The sequence below is a fragment of the Leucopleurus acutus genome (genome assembly GCF_964270905.1).
Source record: "Leucopleurus acutus genome assembly, chromosome: 1".
Classification (NCBI taxonomy): domain Eukaryota; kingdom Metazoa; phylum Chordata; class Mammalia; order Artiodactyla; family Delphinidae; genus Leucopleurus; species Leucopleurus acutus.
In genome coordinates, this window is record NC_139142.1 from 33,921,641 (window position 1) to 33,935,030 (window position 13,390).

Here is a 13,390-nt window from a genome sequence, read left to right on the forward strand (position 1 = left end):
CCATAAAGTAGGGACTATTTTAAAGACGAGATTACAGGATCAGAGAAGATAATTTACTTTTCCAAAGTCAGGTAGCTTGTAAGTTGGTAGAGCTATGTGGCTCTAGATTCCAAGTTCTTATCCATGACTAGTGTCTTGCAGGAATGGCTTGCAGGAATCTGGACGTTAGTCCTACCAAAAATAAATTTTTAGGTGCTTCCCTGGTGGCACAGCGGTTAAGAATCTGCCTGCCAATGCAGGAGACACGGGTTCGAGCCCTGGTCCGGGAAGATCCCACGTGTCGCAGAGTAGCTAAGACCGTGCGCCACAACTACTGAGCCTGTGCTCTAGAACCCGTGAGCCACAGCTACTGAGTCCGCGTGCCGCAACTACTGAAGCCCGTGCTCCGCAACAAGAGAAGCCACCGCAATGAGAAGCCCGCGCACTGCTAAGAATAGCTCCCGCTCACCACAACTAGAGAAAGCCCGCCCGCAGCAACGAAGACCCAACGCAGTCAAAACTAAAATAAATAAATTTATTTTCTTAAGTTATTAAAGATAATATTCTGAAATTACATAAAAGAATGAATTAAGTTTTAGAAATTTACTTTAAAACTTGTAGTACTCTTATTATAGCATAGTTCTAGGACCCTTCCTCAGGTCCAAACCAGCTGATTCTGTTTTTCTTCTTCCTTTATAGGACGACCTAGAGATTCTGCCTCTTTAATTCAGTGGCTGCCAACACATACTCTATCCCTTGATAGGTTGCTGGGAGTGTGTGTTGGGGGTGAGGGTGGTGAGTAGATAAGACCTGATTATGGTGTTGGGCGAGTTCCCTGGGGTAAATACTCCCCCACAGCTACCATTTCAAGCTACCATAGTGATGTCACTGAACATGGAGCTGGGAAACGGTGCTCACTATATAATGTTTCCACCATACATATACAATCAACATAAATAACCTCAAGAGCATAAAAAATAGTAAGACACAGTAAAATAATTAGGCATAAAGTTTTGAGTGTATATTATCTTTGTTTTTAACATAATTTACTTGTAAGTTTATATAATTTGACTTTTAATGATGGCAGTGTTTAACAACTGGCTTGCAAAATTCCTGAAAATTTAACAGTAGGGTTTTGCAGGTGGCTAAAAGCAGGTTCCAGCACAACACTGTTCACTGCAAATCCAAGGGAACTCAGAAAGGACTAAATTGCAAATTCTCAAAGGCAGGAACCATGACTTTTTCGGTTCATCGTTTGGTCCTTTCCTGAGTACAGCGCTTGGCACATAGCAGGAGCTTGGTAAATAATAAACAAACCTTCCAGATTCTTATGAAACCCTTACTCATGGTCCTTGGTCTATGGCTCTGATATGGTAAGTGGAAATTCCCAAAGATTTCTTTTGGGACTTCTGCTTTTACATACTAAAGGGCTGAGCTCATTGACCACACCTTTTGACTAAAATTTAGAGCCTCTTAATTTAAGATATTCATTCATTCATTTATTGTCAATATTTAACATGCAAAACATTGTTCTATGTGCTGCTGATAAAGATGAAGACAGATAATATCTCATCACTCCCAGTACTTACCTCCTAGTGGGGAAAACAGTCAAGTAGATACATAATTTCAGATGGCAGCAAATTCTATGGAGAAAATTATGCAGGGTAATGGGACAGGACATGACGTTTTAGAGAGGGGTGTCGAGAAAGGCCTCTCCAAACTGACATTTGAGCCAAAGACCTGAATGACGAGAAGGAGCTGCCATAACAAGTTCTAGGGAAAGAGCCTTCCAGGCTTACGGGAACAGCAAGATCAAAAACCCCGAAGTTGAAACCTGCTTGTGGGTCAGAGAAAGAACAAGAATGCCCGTATAGCCCAAACGTGCAGAGCAGAGGAAGCACGGTGACTTGGGTCAGACTGGTAGGTGGGGGGTCAGGTCTCAGGGGTAGCGTTGAAGAGCATAAACTTCAGAAGACTTTTTTACACAAAGGGTTAATGGTCCTGAGTCTGCATTAGGGAGTTGGGAAAATGTGGTTCCTTCTTTCTCACGTTTCCATCCTGGAGCTGAGAGAATTAACATAACAACCCTAGAATACGGTTAAAGTAAGGAAGCAAAGGATGAGTTCTATGGAGGGTAAAACTTAGGAGTCTGTTTACCATGCAATGGAGATTCCTGGGTTCAGTAGAGAGGCGGGAGTGAAGGGACTAGAGGAGGGGGCATAAGAGTAAGTGACTGGTTTCATTGCCTGCCCAACCAGCAGCCCTGTGTGGAGGCAGGTGCCTGAGCCCCTCACATACTCATCACTCCCCCTCCCCCTCCTCCTCCCCCTACCACCACCACCACCACAACACAGAGGGGTTTTTATCTGGGGCCCTGATCAGTGATGGAGGAGTGAAAGCAGACCAATGGCTGCCATCAAGGGCCAAATGAAATTTAGGTGTGAAATCTCTTTTAGTGCCAGCAGAGGCTGGGGCTGCCGAAGACACAGAACACTTTGTCCTTTGTTCAGGTTCCAAACTGAAAACGAGCTTCGAGCCCTTTGCACTTTACTGTTCTTTCTATTGGGAACCTTACGTCTTCTCCCTCCCTCCCTCCCCTTCCTTAATTTCTTCTCATTCTTCAGGTTTTCATTTTGAAGCCACTTCTTCAGAGAAGCCTCTCCAGACCTTCCAAAGCTGAGTTAGTCATAATAGTACTTGCTAACATTACTGAATGATTACTATATACTAGATACCTGCTCAACACTTTGCAAGTGTTAATTAAATTCTCATCGCAAGGCAGTGAGGTAGGCACTGGTATTATCTCCATTTACGATATGGTAACCAAGACCTGGTAAGGCTAAGTCATTTGCTCAAGGTCACAGAGTAAGGAGTCAAAAGCAGAATCCAAAACCAAGTCAGATCAAGGGTATTAATTACCCCTCCCATGGTTCACTTAATCCTCTGATTTACAATTGCCTATTTAGAGGATTATTTCTTTCTCCTGGAGAGCAGCTTGTTTGAGAGCCTGAATGGTGTCTTACTATCATTTAACACAGTGCTACATGAAGGGTGTTCAATAAATTTGTATTGAATAAATAGATATTAAATGACATGTGTCTTTTAAAATTGAAGTATAATTAATTTACAATATTGTGTTAGTTTCTGGTGTACAGCAAAGTGATTCAGTTATATATATGTATTCTTTTCCATTATAGGTTATTACAAGATATTGAATACAGTTCCCTATGCTATCCAGGAGGACCTTGTTTATCTTAACTGTCTTTGAAAAGAAGTCATGTCTCTTTATGCTCTGAAAGTTCTGAGGATGGAATTACCACTCTTATATGGGACAGGGAAGATTTCATGCAATTGGCGTTCAAGCCGAGCCTTAAGGATTTTCCAGGAGGAATCTGTAGGGTGTCTGGGGAATGGTGAGAATAGTGATTTCAGCTAAGAGGCATGAACTTGAGTGATGGAAGTGGAGGGAGAGAGTCAATAAATATTTGGGCGCCCACTATTTGTCAGACAGTGTTTTAGGATCTGGGGGTACAGTGTTAGAATCCAAGCTCTCCTTGAGACAGAGAATTGTAGGTACTGATATGCATGATAAATGAAATACGTGTGAAAAATAAGGTAATGTGGTAGAGAGTATGTATGGGGGAGAACTTTGTTTAACTAGTGCAGTCAGGGAGATGAGGGACAGATGTTAAAAGTACTGCTCAACTGGAATAGATGGTACTTAGCTACAGATTAGGGAGGGAAACAGGAGAAATTTTAAGCCTGGGCGAGGAGGAACATGGTGGTACTAGAGTAATATTGATACATATAATATAGAGTAATAGAATGGTGGTACTAGAGTAATAGTTCTGAAAAGATGAATAGCCCACCAAGGTAGTATGAAAATTACTTTAAACTAATAATATCTGATTATCAGCCATAAAAAGAACACTAAAAAAAAAAGAAACTTAATCAGAGCCTCCTGAAGATACAGCTGCCATTGACTCCCACCAGCCCACCCCACTGAGGGATTTTCCTGATTGGGAAATGACTGACTTTTAACACCAAAAAGGGAACCAGCTGCCTATTAGCGTCAAAAAGCCCAACAGAACTTTCCATACTTTGAAGTATGAAGCCCTAACCCCCTCTCCTTTTGTTAAGCTGGTGTATATAGCTTTACTTTGGCTATTCAGCGAGTTACTCATCACTGAGCAACTTTCTTTTCTCCTGTTAATCTATTGTCAGTTAATTCGCAAGCCCCCACTCACTTGAACCTAAAATGACAGAGGAAAAGGTTTCCTTCCAACAGTTTTCAACCCTGGCAGCTGTTAAAAAGAACCTACGGACCTTTCTAAGAAACACTCAAGTCCATATCCTCCCTCCCCTACCACCCATTATTTATCAGGGATGGACCCAGGCAAGAGTTTTAAAACCTCCCCAGGTGGCTCTAATATGCAGTCAGGGTAGAGAATGCAGTATGAAGAGTTAGATCTTTCAGAGCTTCTCAGACTTTAATGTGCAAGCAAATCACCTGAGACTCTTGTTAAGCTCAGTAGGTCTGCTGTGAGACCCAAGAATCTGCATTTCTCACAAGCTCCTAGGTGATGCCCATGCTGCTGGTCTACCTACCACACTTTGAATGGTAAGTCTTTAACCAGCCTTCTTTCACTTTTCATTTTAAATCTTCAGAATCATATTCACATGAAGGTAACTTACTTCCTAGGCTACACAGTTGTGGCTTCATCAAAATCACTTAAAGAAGTCGTTGCTACCCATCACTTGAAACTGAGCTGAGAATATAATGATCTAACTGAACCTGTTTCTCAAGCCTATGTCGTCAAACTAGATCCATCATTTTAACTAAACTTTCCCACGTTTGGTTTATTCCATTAAGAAAAACTTTAGTGTACAAGGATATAAAGTCTCTTGATATTTCAAGGGCAGAGAAACCTCCCACAAAAAAGCCAGGTGGTTCGTTGATTTAAATTGAAAACATTAAGCTTTACTATCCTAAAATGGCACAAGATGGGGATATGACTCCAAGAAAAAAACCCTCTGCGTTCTGTGCTGTATCTGTTTCTGTAGGTTTCCTTCTATTTCTACATGTCTATTTTTCCTTTCTTCTCTAGTTGTTTATTTTTTCCACTGTCATTCTTCCTTATATGAAATAGTTACTAGCCATTTTCACTGGGTGGGAAAACAAGAGGGTGATATGAAGTAAATTATGGTAGATTAACAGGCTGGAACACTATGTAGCTATTTTATTTTATTTTTCTTTCTCTTTTTAACATCTTTATTGGAGTATAATTGCTTTACAATGGTGTGTTAGTTTCTGCTCTATAACAAAGTGAATCAGCTATAAATATACACTATGTAGCTATTTCAAATGTATTTATAAAATCTATAGAAATATGGAAAATGTCTGCCAAAACATTAATTTTTGTTAAATTAATTACACTGAGGTGATCCTAATACCTTTGCTGCCTACATAAGCAAACCAAAACCTATAAATGCCTCAAAGTTAAGAAATCTAAACTTAAGGGCAACCAATCACAAATGGCCAATCAGGCATTCCAAATACTACAACCTTATGCTAAAGCTATTCAGATGATTGCCTTGCTTTGCTTCTACCTTTTCTCTATAAAAGTCTTTCCCCTAGCTCCTGTCAGTGGAATGAGAGTTCTTACCCGCTTCTGGTTTGGTGCTGCCCAATTTGAATTGATTTTTTTCTCAAATAAACTCTTAACATTTTTTAAATGCCTCAGTTTATATTTTAACATTACAAAATGGTTTATATACTATCACTACAATAATTTTTAAAAGTGCAGAAACTAAGAAAATGATGGAAAAGTAATATGTAAAACTGAACGGTCTTTAGGACTTGTGTAATTTTTTTCTCTCATTCACATTTTCTTTTCTTTTTTTAAAAAATATTTATTTATTTATTTGGCTGCCTTGGGTCTTAGTTGCAGCACGTGGGCTCTTCGTTGTGGCACGCAGGCTTCTCTAGTTTTGACGTATGGGCTCCAGAGCACGCAGGCTCAGTAGTTGCAGTGCACAGGCTCTCTAGTTGTGGTGCGTGGGCTCCAGAGCGTACAGGCTCAGTAGTTGTGGCACACGGGCTTGGTTGCCCCACTGCATGTGGGATCTTAGTTCCCCAACAAGGGATCGAACCTGTGTCCCCTGCATTGGAAGGAAGATTCTTAACCACTGGACCACCAGGGAAGTCCCCACAAATTTTCTGTATTGCATCATCTTCTCAACAGTTAAAAACATTAAAACAAAAGGACTTAAATGCTTGGGAAATGAAGATTTGTTTAGGTGACACGATTATGGGTGTATTTTCTTTCATAAAATTTCAGTTTGATGTTGTTGGGAAAATAATAAACATACCTTATTAAAAATGGACAAGTAATAAAATTTTTAAAATATATATTATTTATAAGAGTATTAAAAAAACACCAAATACCTAGAAATAAGTGTAATGAAAGATGCACAAGGAGATTGCTGAGAGAAACTAGAGAAGACCTAAATAAATGGAGACACATACCAGGTCATGGGCTAGAAGACAACATAAATAAGATGTTAAAAATAAATAAGCTACAAGGATATGTTGTACAGCACAGGGAATATAGGCAATACTTTATAATAACTATAATGGAGTATAATCTTGAAATACCATGAATCACTAAGTTGTACACCTGAAACTTACAAATTGTAAATCAACTATACCTCAGTTTAAAAAAAAAAAGTCAATTCTCCCTAAATTGATTGACAGACTCAATGCAACCCAAGCAGGATTTCTGGTGAAAATACAAAGAACCTAGAACAGCCAACACAGTCTTGAAGTAAAATATCAAAGCTGGAAGACTTAACACTATGAGAAATCAAAACCTACTATAAAGACAGGTTGATGTTGGCACAAGGAAAGACAAAAGAGAGCAACAGAACATAACAGAGTCTGGAAACAGACCGCTGCAGAGGTCGTCACCTAGTTTACAATAAAGGCACCACTGCCATCAATGGAGAAAAGATGTTCTTTTAGACAAATGTTGTAAGGGAAAAAAAAAGAGCCTTGACCCTTATCTCATATTAAACAAAGTATTAAAAATGGATCATAGGCATAAATATGAAAGGTAAAACAATAAAGCTTCTAGAAAAAAAAAGGAATCAAATATTTTCATGAACTTGAGGCAGGCAAAGTTTCTTAAACAAAACATACAACAGCACTAACCATAAAGGAAAATATTGCTAACTTAGACTTCATTACAATTAAAACCTCTGTTCATCAAAAGACACCATTTAAGAATATGAAAAAGTAAGGCATAGACTATATTTTACTGCATGGATGATAACCCCTCAATAAAAAATTGTTTTATATAGACAGATAAAGAAAACTCTGCTTCTGAAAGATAGGGTTGTCTACTGAAAAAAAATGCACAACCCAAAAGTTGAGAATTATGTTTTATTTGCTGGCTTACTAAAGACTTCAGCCTGGGAGACAGCCTCTCAGAAGCTCTGAGGGACTGCTCCAAAGAGGTAAGGGAGGAGCCAGGATATATAGGAGTTTTTGCAACAAACAAACAAAAACAAAAAAACCCAAGTAGTCAGAACACAAAAAGATTACTGCTAATTAAGGAAAAACCAGGCATCTCAAGTTAATGAATTTAGCACTTTTCTAAGTATGGGAAGATGCAAGAGTCTGGGCTTAATGAAATTATTCCTTTGATATGCACCTTAACTACCTAGGGCCAGTACCCTAGTTTTTCCTCCATCCTGAGTTCCCCTCTGTGCACCACTAGGGGCATAGCTGCAGTGACTGATGTCTTTTCTTAAAAAATTAATTTACTTAATTTATTTATTTTTGGCTGCATTAAGACTTCGTTGCTGTGCGTGGGCTTCCTCTAGTTGTGGTGAGCAGGGGCTACTCTTCGTTGTGGTGCGTAGGCTTCTCATTGCGGTGGCTTATCTTGTTGCAGAGCACGGGCTCTAGGCACGAGGGCTTCAGTAGTTGTGGCATGCAGGCTCAGTAGTTGTGACTCACGGGCTTAGTTGCTCCATGGCATGTGGGATCTTCCCGGACCAGGGCTCAAACCTGTGTCCCCTGCATTGGCAGATGGATTCTTAACCACTGCGCCACCAGGGAAGCCCAGTGACTGATGTCTTGATGGCCTCAACATCCTTTGTTTACTGAAATGGCAAGTGACATTCTTTGTCCACAAGGCAGACATACCTTTCCCTATCCTTCCCATTAAGAACAGCTAAAGGGCTTACTTGGTGGCGCAGTGGTTGAGAGTCCACCTGCCGATGCAGGGGACACGGGTTCGTGCCCCGGTCCGGGAAGATCCTACATGCCGCGGAGCGGCTGGGCCCGTGAGCCATGGCCGCTGAGCCTGCGCGTCCGGAGCCTGTGCTCCGCAACGGGAGAGGCCACAACAGTGAGAGGCTCGCGTACCGCAAAAAAAAAAAAAAAAAAAAAAGAACAACTAAAATCCTTGGACATTTTATATGAAACAAACAAAAGAAGACTCTGAAAGATGGAGAGAAGGAGGCTGACTAGGGACCCTAGAAGGACACAGTGGTGAGTTCCCTGGGTTTTCTTTTTCCCTCGTATGTCCCAGACTGCATGCTGGAGAAGATGGCCTACAGAAACCTCTGTAGGGAATTGAAGAAATGCGCTACAGAAACCTGTTCTCTTTAGCCAAAAGACAAAATAAAGAGCAGCCTAGCAACACAGAAAACTTTTAGACAATAACTACTTTACTCCAGCGCAACACTACAGAAAAAACTGCAGCCCCATCATCATCCCTGCCACAAAGGCCGAGGGGGGTAATCTAGACTTTCACCTTCGCTAGGCTGTAAAGAGGAGCCCCACCCTGCTGCTGGGGCGACATCAGAGAAGGCTGAGTGGTAATAGCTTCCGCTAGTGCCACCCTGTGGTGTCAGTGGAGAACGTGTGGGAAGCCTGGACTTCCACAGCCACCCAGAAGTTACAAGGAACGCCTCCCCACCAGGTGTCAATGGAGGCCAAGTGGGGAACCTGGACGCTGCCCCTACCTAGTGATGTGGTGGTGCCCTTCTACCTCTGCTGGAGCAGCAGCAGTGTGTTAGCAACCTGGGCCGCTGGACTCTTTAATCAATAGATATTGAGAAGAGACCAGACAAGAATTCCAGGCAAGGCTTTATTGGGGCTCATGCTGCAGCAGGAGGGAGTGAAAACAAGAGTCAGGTGCCCATGCTCGCTCCACAAGAGGAGCTGCTTGGGTCCTTAAAAGGGGTAAGAATGGGCACATACGTGGGTTGGGCAGGAGGTGAAGATTAGGTGGTCTGCCCACACTCTTGGTGGTGCTGTGTGAAGGGATCATAAAGAGTACCCAGCTTTTGCTCCTGAAACCTTAGAAGTGGCAGTTTGTTTGAGTTTTTTCTGTATCTTATTGTTCATAATTGCCCCAACTGCCCATGCATGCAGTTATTTTTAGTCCCTTATAGTTGCTTTGTATTCTGTTGCTTGAGGGGACATTTGTCCAGGTTCAAGCACTCCAGTAAAGGGTCCCAGGTCCCAGATCCCAGCCCATCTCAAGTGGAGACCTGCTATAACAGAAGATTTAAATAAGATACAAAATCTCATAATATTAAAAGTGCTCAGGTTTCTAGCTAAAGTCATTCATCAGAAAAATCTCCACTTGAAAGACAATAGACAATCAACAGATGCCAATACCAAGATGACATAGTTGTTAGAATTATCTGACCAGGATTTTAAGTAGCCATAATAAAAATGCTTCAACAAGCAATTACAAACACATTTAAAACAGTTGAAAAAATTGGGTCTCAGTAAAGAATAGAAGATATCAAAAATCACCACATGGAAATTTTAGAACTGAAAAATATAATAACTAAAATTAAAAACTCAATGTATGGACTCAACAACAAAATGGAAGGACACAGGAAAGAATCAGTGAACTTGAAGATAGCAGTCACTCAATATGACCAACAGAGAGAAAACAGACTGGAAAAAAAAATGAACAGAGCTTTAGGGACCTTGGGACTATAACAAAAAAATCTAATAATCGTTTCATTTGATCAGAAAGAGAGGAGAAAGAAGGTGAGGCTGGAAAAAAAAAAAAAAAAGGTGAAGAAATAATGGCTGAAAGTTTCCCAAATTTGGCAAGACATAAACTTACATATGCAAGAAGGTGAGTAAACGCAAAATACGATTAACCCAAAGAAATTCGTGCCAAGATATATCATAGTCAAATTTCTGAAAACTAAAGACAAAAAATCTTGAAAGCAGTGGTGGAGAAACAATACCTTACTTAAAGGGGAAAAATAACTCACGTGACAGAGATTTCCCATCAGAAACCATGGAGGCTGGAAGGAAGTGGCACAATTTTCCAAGTGCTGAAAGAAAACTGTCAACCCAGAATTGTATATCCAGTGAAAACATTCTCCAGGAATGAAGAGGAAATCAAGAAATTTTCAGATGAAGGAAAACTAAAAGAATCTGTCACCAGCTGACCTACCTTAAGAGAATGGGTAAAGGAAGTTCTCTGAGCAAAAAGAAAATGCTGAAAGAAGGAATCTTAGAACATCAAGAAGGAAGAACAATGGAAAGAGCAAAAATATGAGTAAACACATAGACTTTCTTTCTCCTCTTAAGTTTTCTAAGATGGTTGAAGTGAAAATTATGCTACTGTCTGATGTGGGTCTCAATGAATGTAGAGGAAATATTAAGACAATTATAAATATGGAAGAGTAGAGGGAGGAATGCTTTCTACACTTCACTTGAACTGGTAAAATGTTGATATCAGTAGACTGTGATAGTGGTTGTGAGGTAATAGAAAAAAAATATATATATATATATTTATATATTGGTCTCTGCCCCTGGTTCCTGGCACAGAGCTCCTAAAATCCTTGTAATTTCCTAAGTGATAAGAGCACGAAGAGCATCTTTTGTTCTAATATTTGGTCTTTGACTTGGCTCCTGACACAAAGTTCCTAAACACTTTGGGATTTCCTGGTTGACAGCAGTGTCTTCTGTTCTAATGAGGTGACTCTTGGTGGGATCCTGGATGGCAGCTGATCACCAGAAAGACCAAGACATGATTAGAAGCTTGGGATTTTCACCTCCTATCCCCCCATCCCATTCTCCAGAGAGGGAAGACTGGCTGGAAATGGACATAATGATTGATCATGCCTACATGATGAAGCCTCTATAAAAATTCCAAAAGTACGGGGTTTGGAGAGTGTCCAGATTGGTGAATCCTCCACATATCGGGAGGTTGATGCATGCCTACTCTATGGGGACAGAAACTCCTGCACTCAGGACCCTCCCAGACCTTGCCCTCTATATCTCTTCATCTGGCTATTCATCTGTATCATTTATCATATCCTTTATTAGATAATAAACTGGTAAACGTGTTTCCCTGAGTTTTGTGAGCTGTTCTAGCAAATAATTGAATCCAAGGGAGAGAAGGTCATGGGAACCTCTGACTTGTAGCCAAGAGGGGAGCAGTCTCATGGAACTGAGCCTTTAACTTGTGGGATCTGACACTGTCTCCAGGTAGACCGTGTCAGAATTGAGTTAAATTGTAGGATACCAAGCTGGTGTCACAGAGAATAATTGTCCTTGGTGTGTGACCCGCACCACCCCCCAGCTCCCGCCAACATTTGGTGTCAGACGTGTTATAAGTGTGGTAGCAGGGTGAGAATAAAGGAGAAACACAGGAGAAGACTGAGTTTTTTTAAAAACAGTTTCATATATATAATGTAATAGCTAGCGCCACCACTAAAAAAGCTACATAAAGAGGTATATCCACACTACATAGATAAGCCAAAATGGAACTCTAACCAAGATGAAATGTGTAATATTTACCTTTTTTATGCAAAGTAAATTATTTCTTGATCAGTTTTACAAACTTGCAACAAGCTTTTTAGTTCTTTTTGTTGGCTTTTTAAAAACTGAAGTATAATTGGCAATATTTATCTTTTTAAAAGGCTATTTATTTGGAATTTCTTTTCACTTAGATGGGCCTTTACTTTTACAAGTAAGTGGTCCTAAAGAAGACCTACTCTCAGTTAACACAGTAGCAATAATCAGTAATGCTATATCATAAAAAAAGTAAATGGAATAAAAACTACAGTATAAGAGTATTTTTAGAAAAACTACTCAATCTGTAAGTGTAAGTACTAAAAGAAAGCTCTATAGGAGGGTTTTAAGAATCCAGCACGGGCCATAAAAATAAAAAGTTAACTGAATTCTTTGGCTAGATTTTTTTTCTTACTATTCATAGACACTCAGCTTCCAAGAAAAACTTCAGCAGTTGAAATAAGTACCCATTTTATCAAAAGTAGGTCAGATTAATCCTGTATACTGCCACCACAATGCTCAATGCATTCAAATATATTTCCTAGTTCTGTAGTCACCACTCTTTGGAAAGTGTATGCCCAGTTGTTCACCAATCATTTTTCTTTCCCCACTGGGCATACTGATAGACCATGTTTCCTGGCGTCCTTTGAAGTTAGGTACAGCCATGTTTATGAGTTCTGGCCAATGGAATGCGGGTTGAAGACTTGGCCTTAAAACCCTCCCATGCATGATCCTCCATGCTTGCCCCTCATCTGTTAGCCAGATGTAGAGGATCCAATGGAGGGGACCCTGAGGAGGCCCCAGGGGATTGTGAAGCCACTAAATGGAAGGAGCCTGGGTCTCTGAATCACAACTTGGCAGAAATGATGGGTCGTCTGACCACAAGCACCTAAGTGGAACTGTAGACAGACAATAAACAAACATTTATTGTGTTATGCCACTGACATTCTTTTAGTAGCAGTTAGCCTGCCTTGACAAATACAGAGTACATGTTTCTCATGCTTCCTTTCTCTGCTTCTCCACAACTGAATTCATGAGGGAATTAGCTGTGAGACTCCTTTAATGACCCTGCAAAAAGATATTAAACCTCCTCGGAGAACCTTGCCAATTGCTAAGTCTAAGTTCTTTTCATCAGCCTGCCCTTCCTTGCTGTTATATTCCACCGAATTTTTGAGGCTTGTGAACACTCTGAAGTCCAGCATTGAGAGATGAAAGAATCATTCTTTGCTGTGTTTACAGGGTCATGGGCATGAGAACTTGTTGCTTCATATCCCAGGCGGCATCTAAGTAAATAGCAAATACATAGATTTCAATTTCTACTGGGATGCCAAACTGCGTACTCGAGTTACCATGACACTGTGATCTGACAGAACAAAGTGATTATAAAGACTCCAGAATTATATTACCACACTATCTATCCCTAGAATGTGGTATTTAATATAATAATTTAATATCAAAAAATTAAGTACTTTAAATATATTTAGGTGTCTTTTTTTCTTTCTATGACTCTAGAGTTGTGAAACTTCTGAGCCTGCACAGGTTCTTAACTTTTTTTGGTGCCACAGA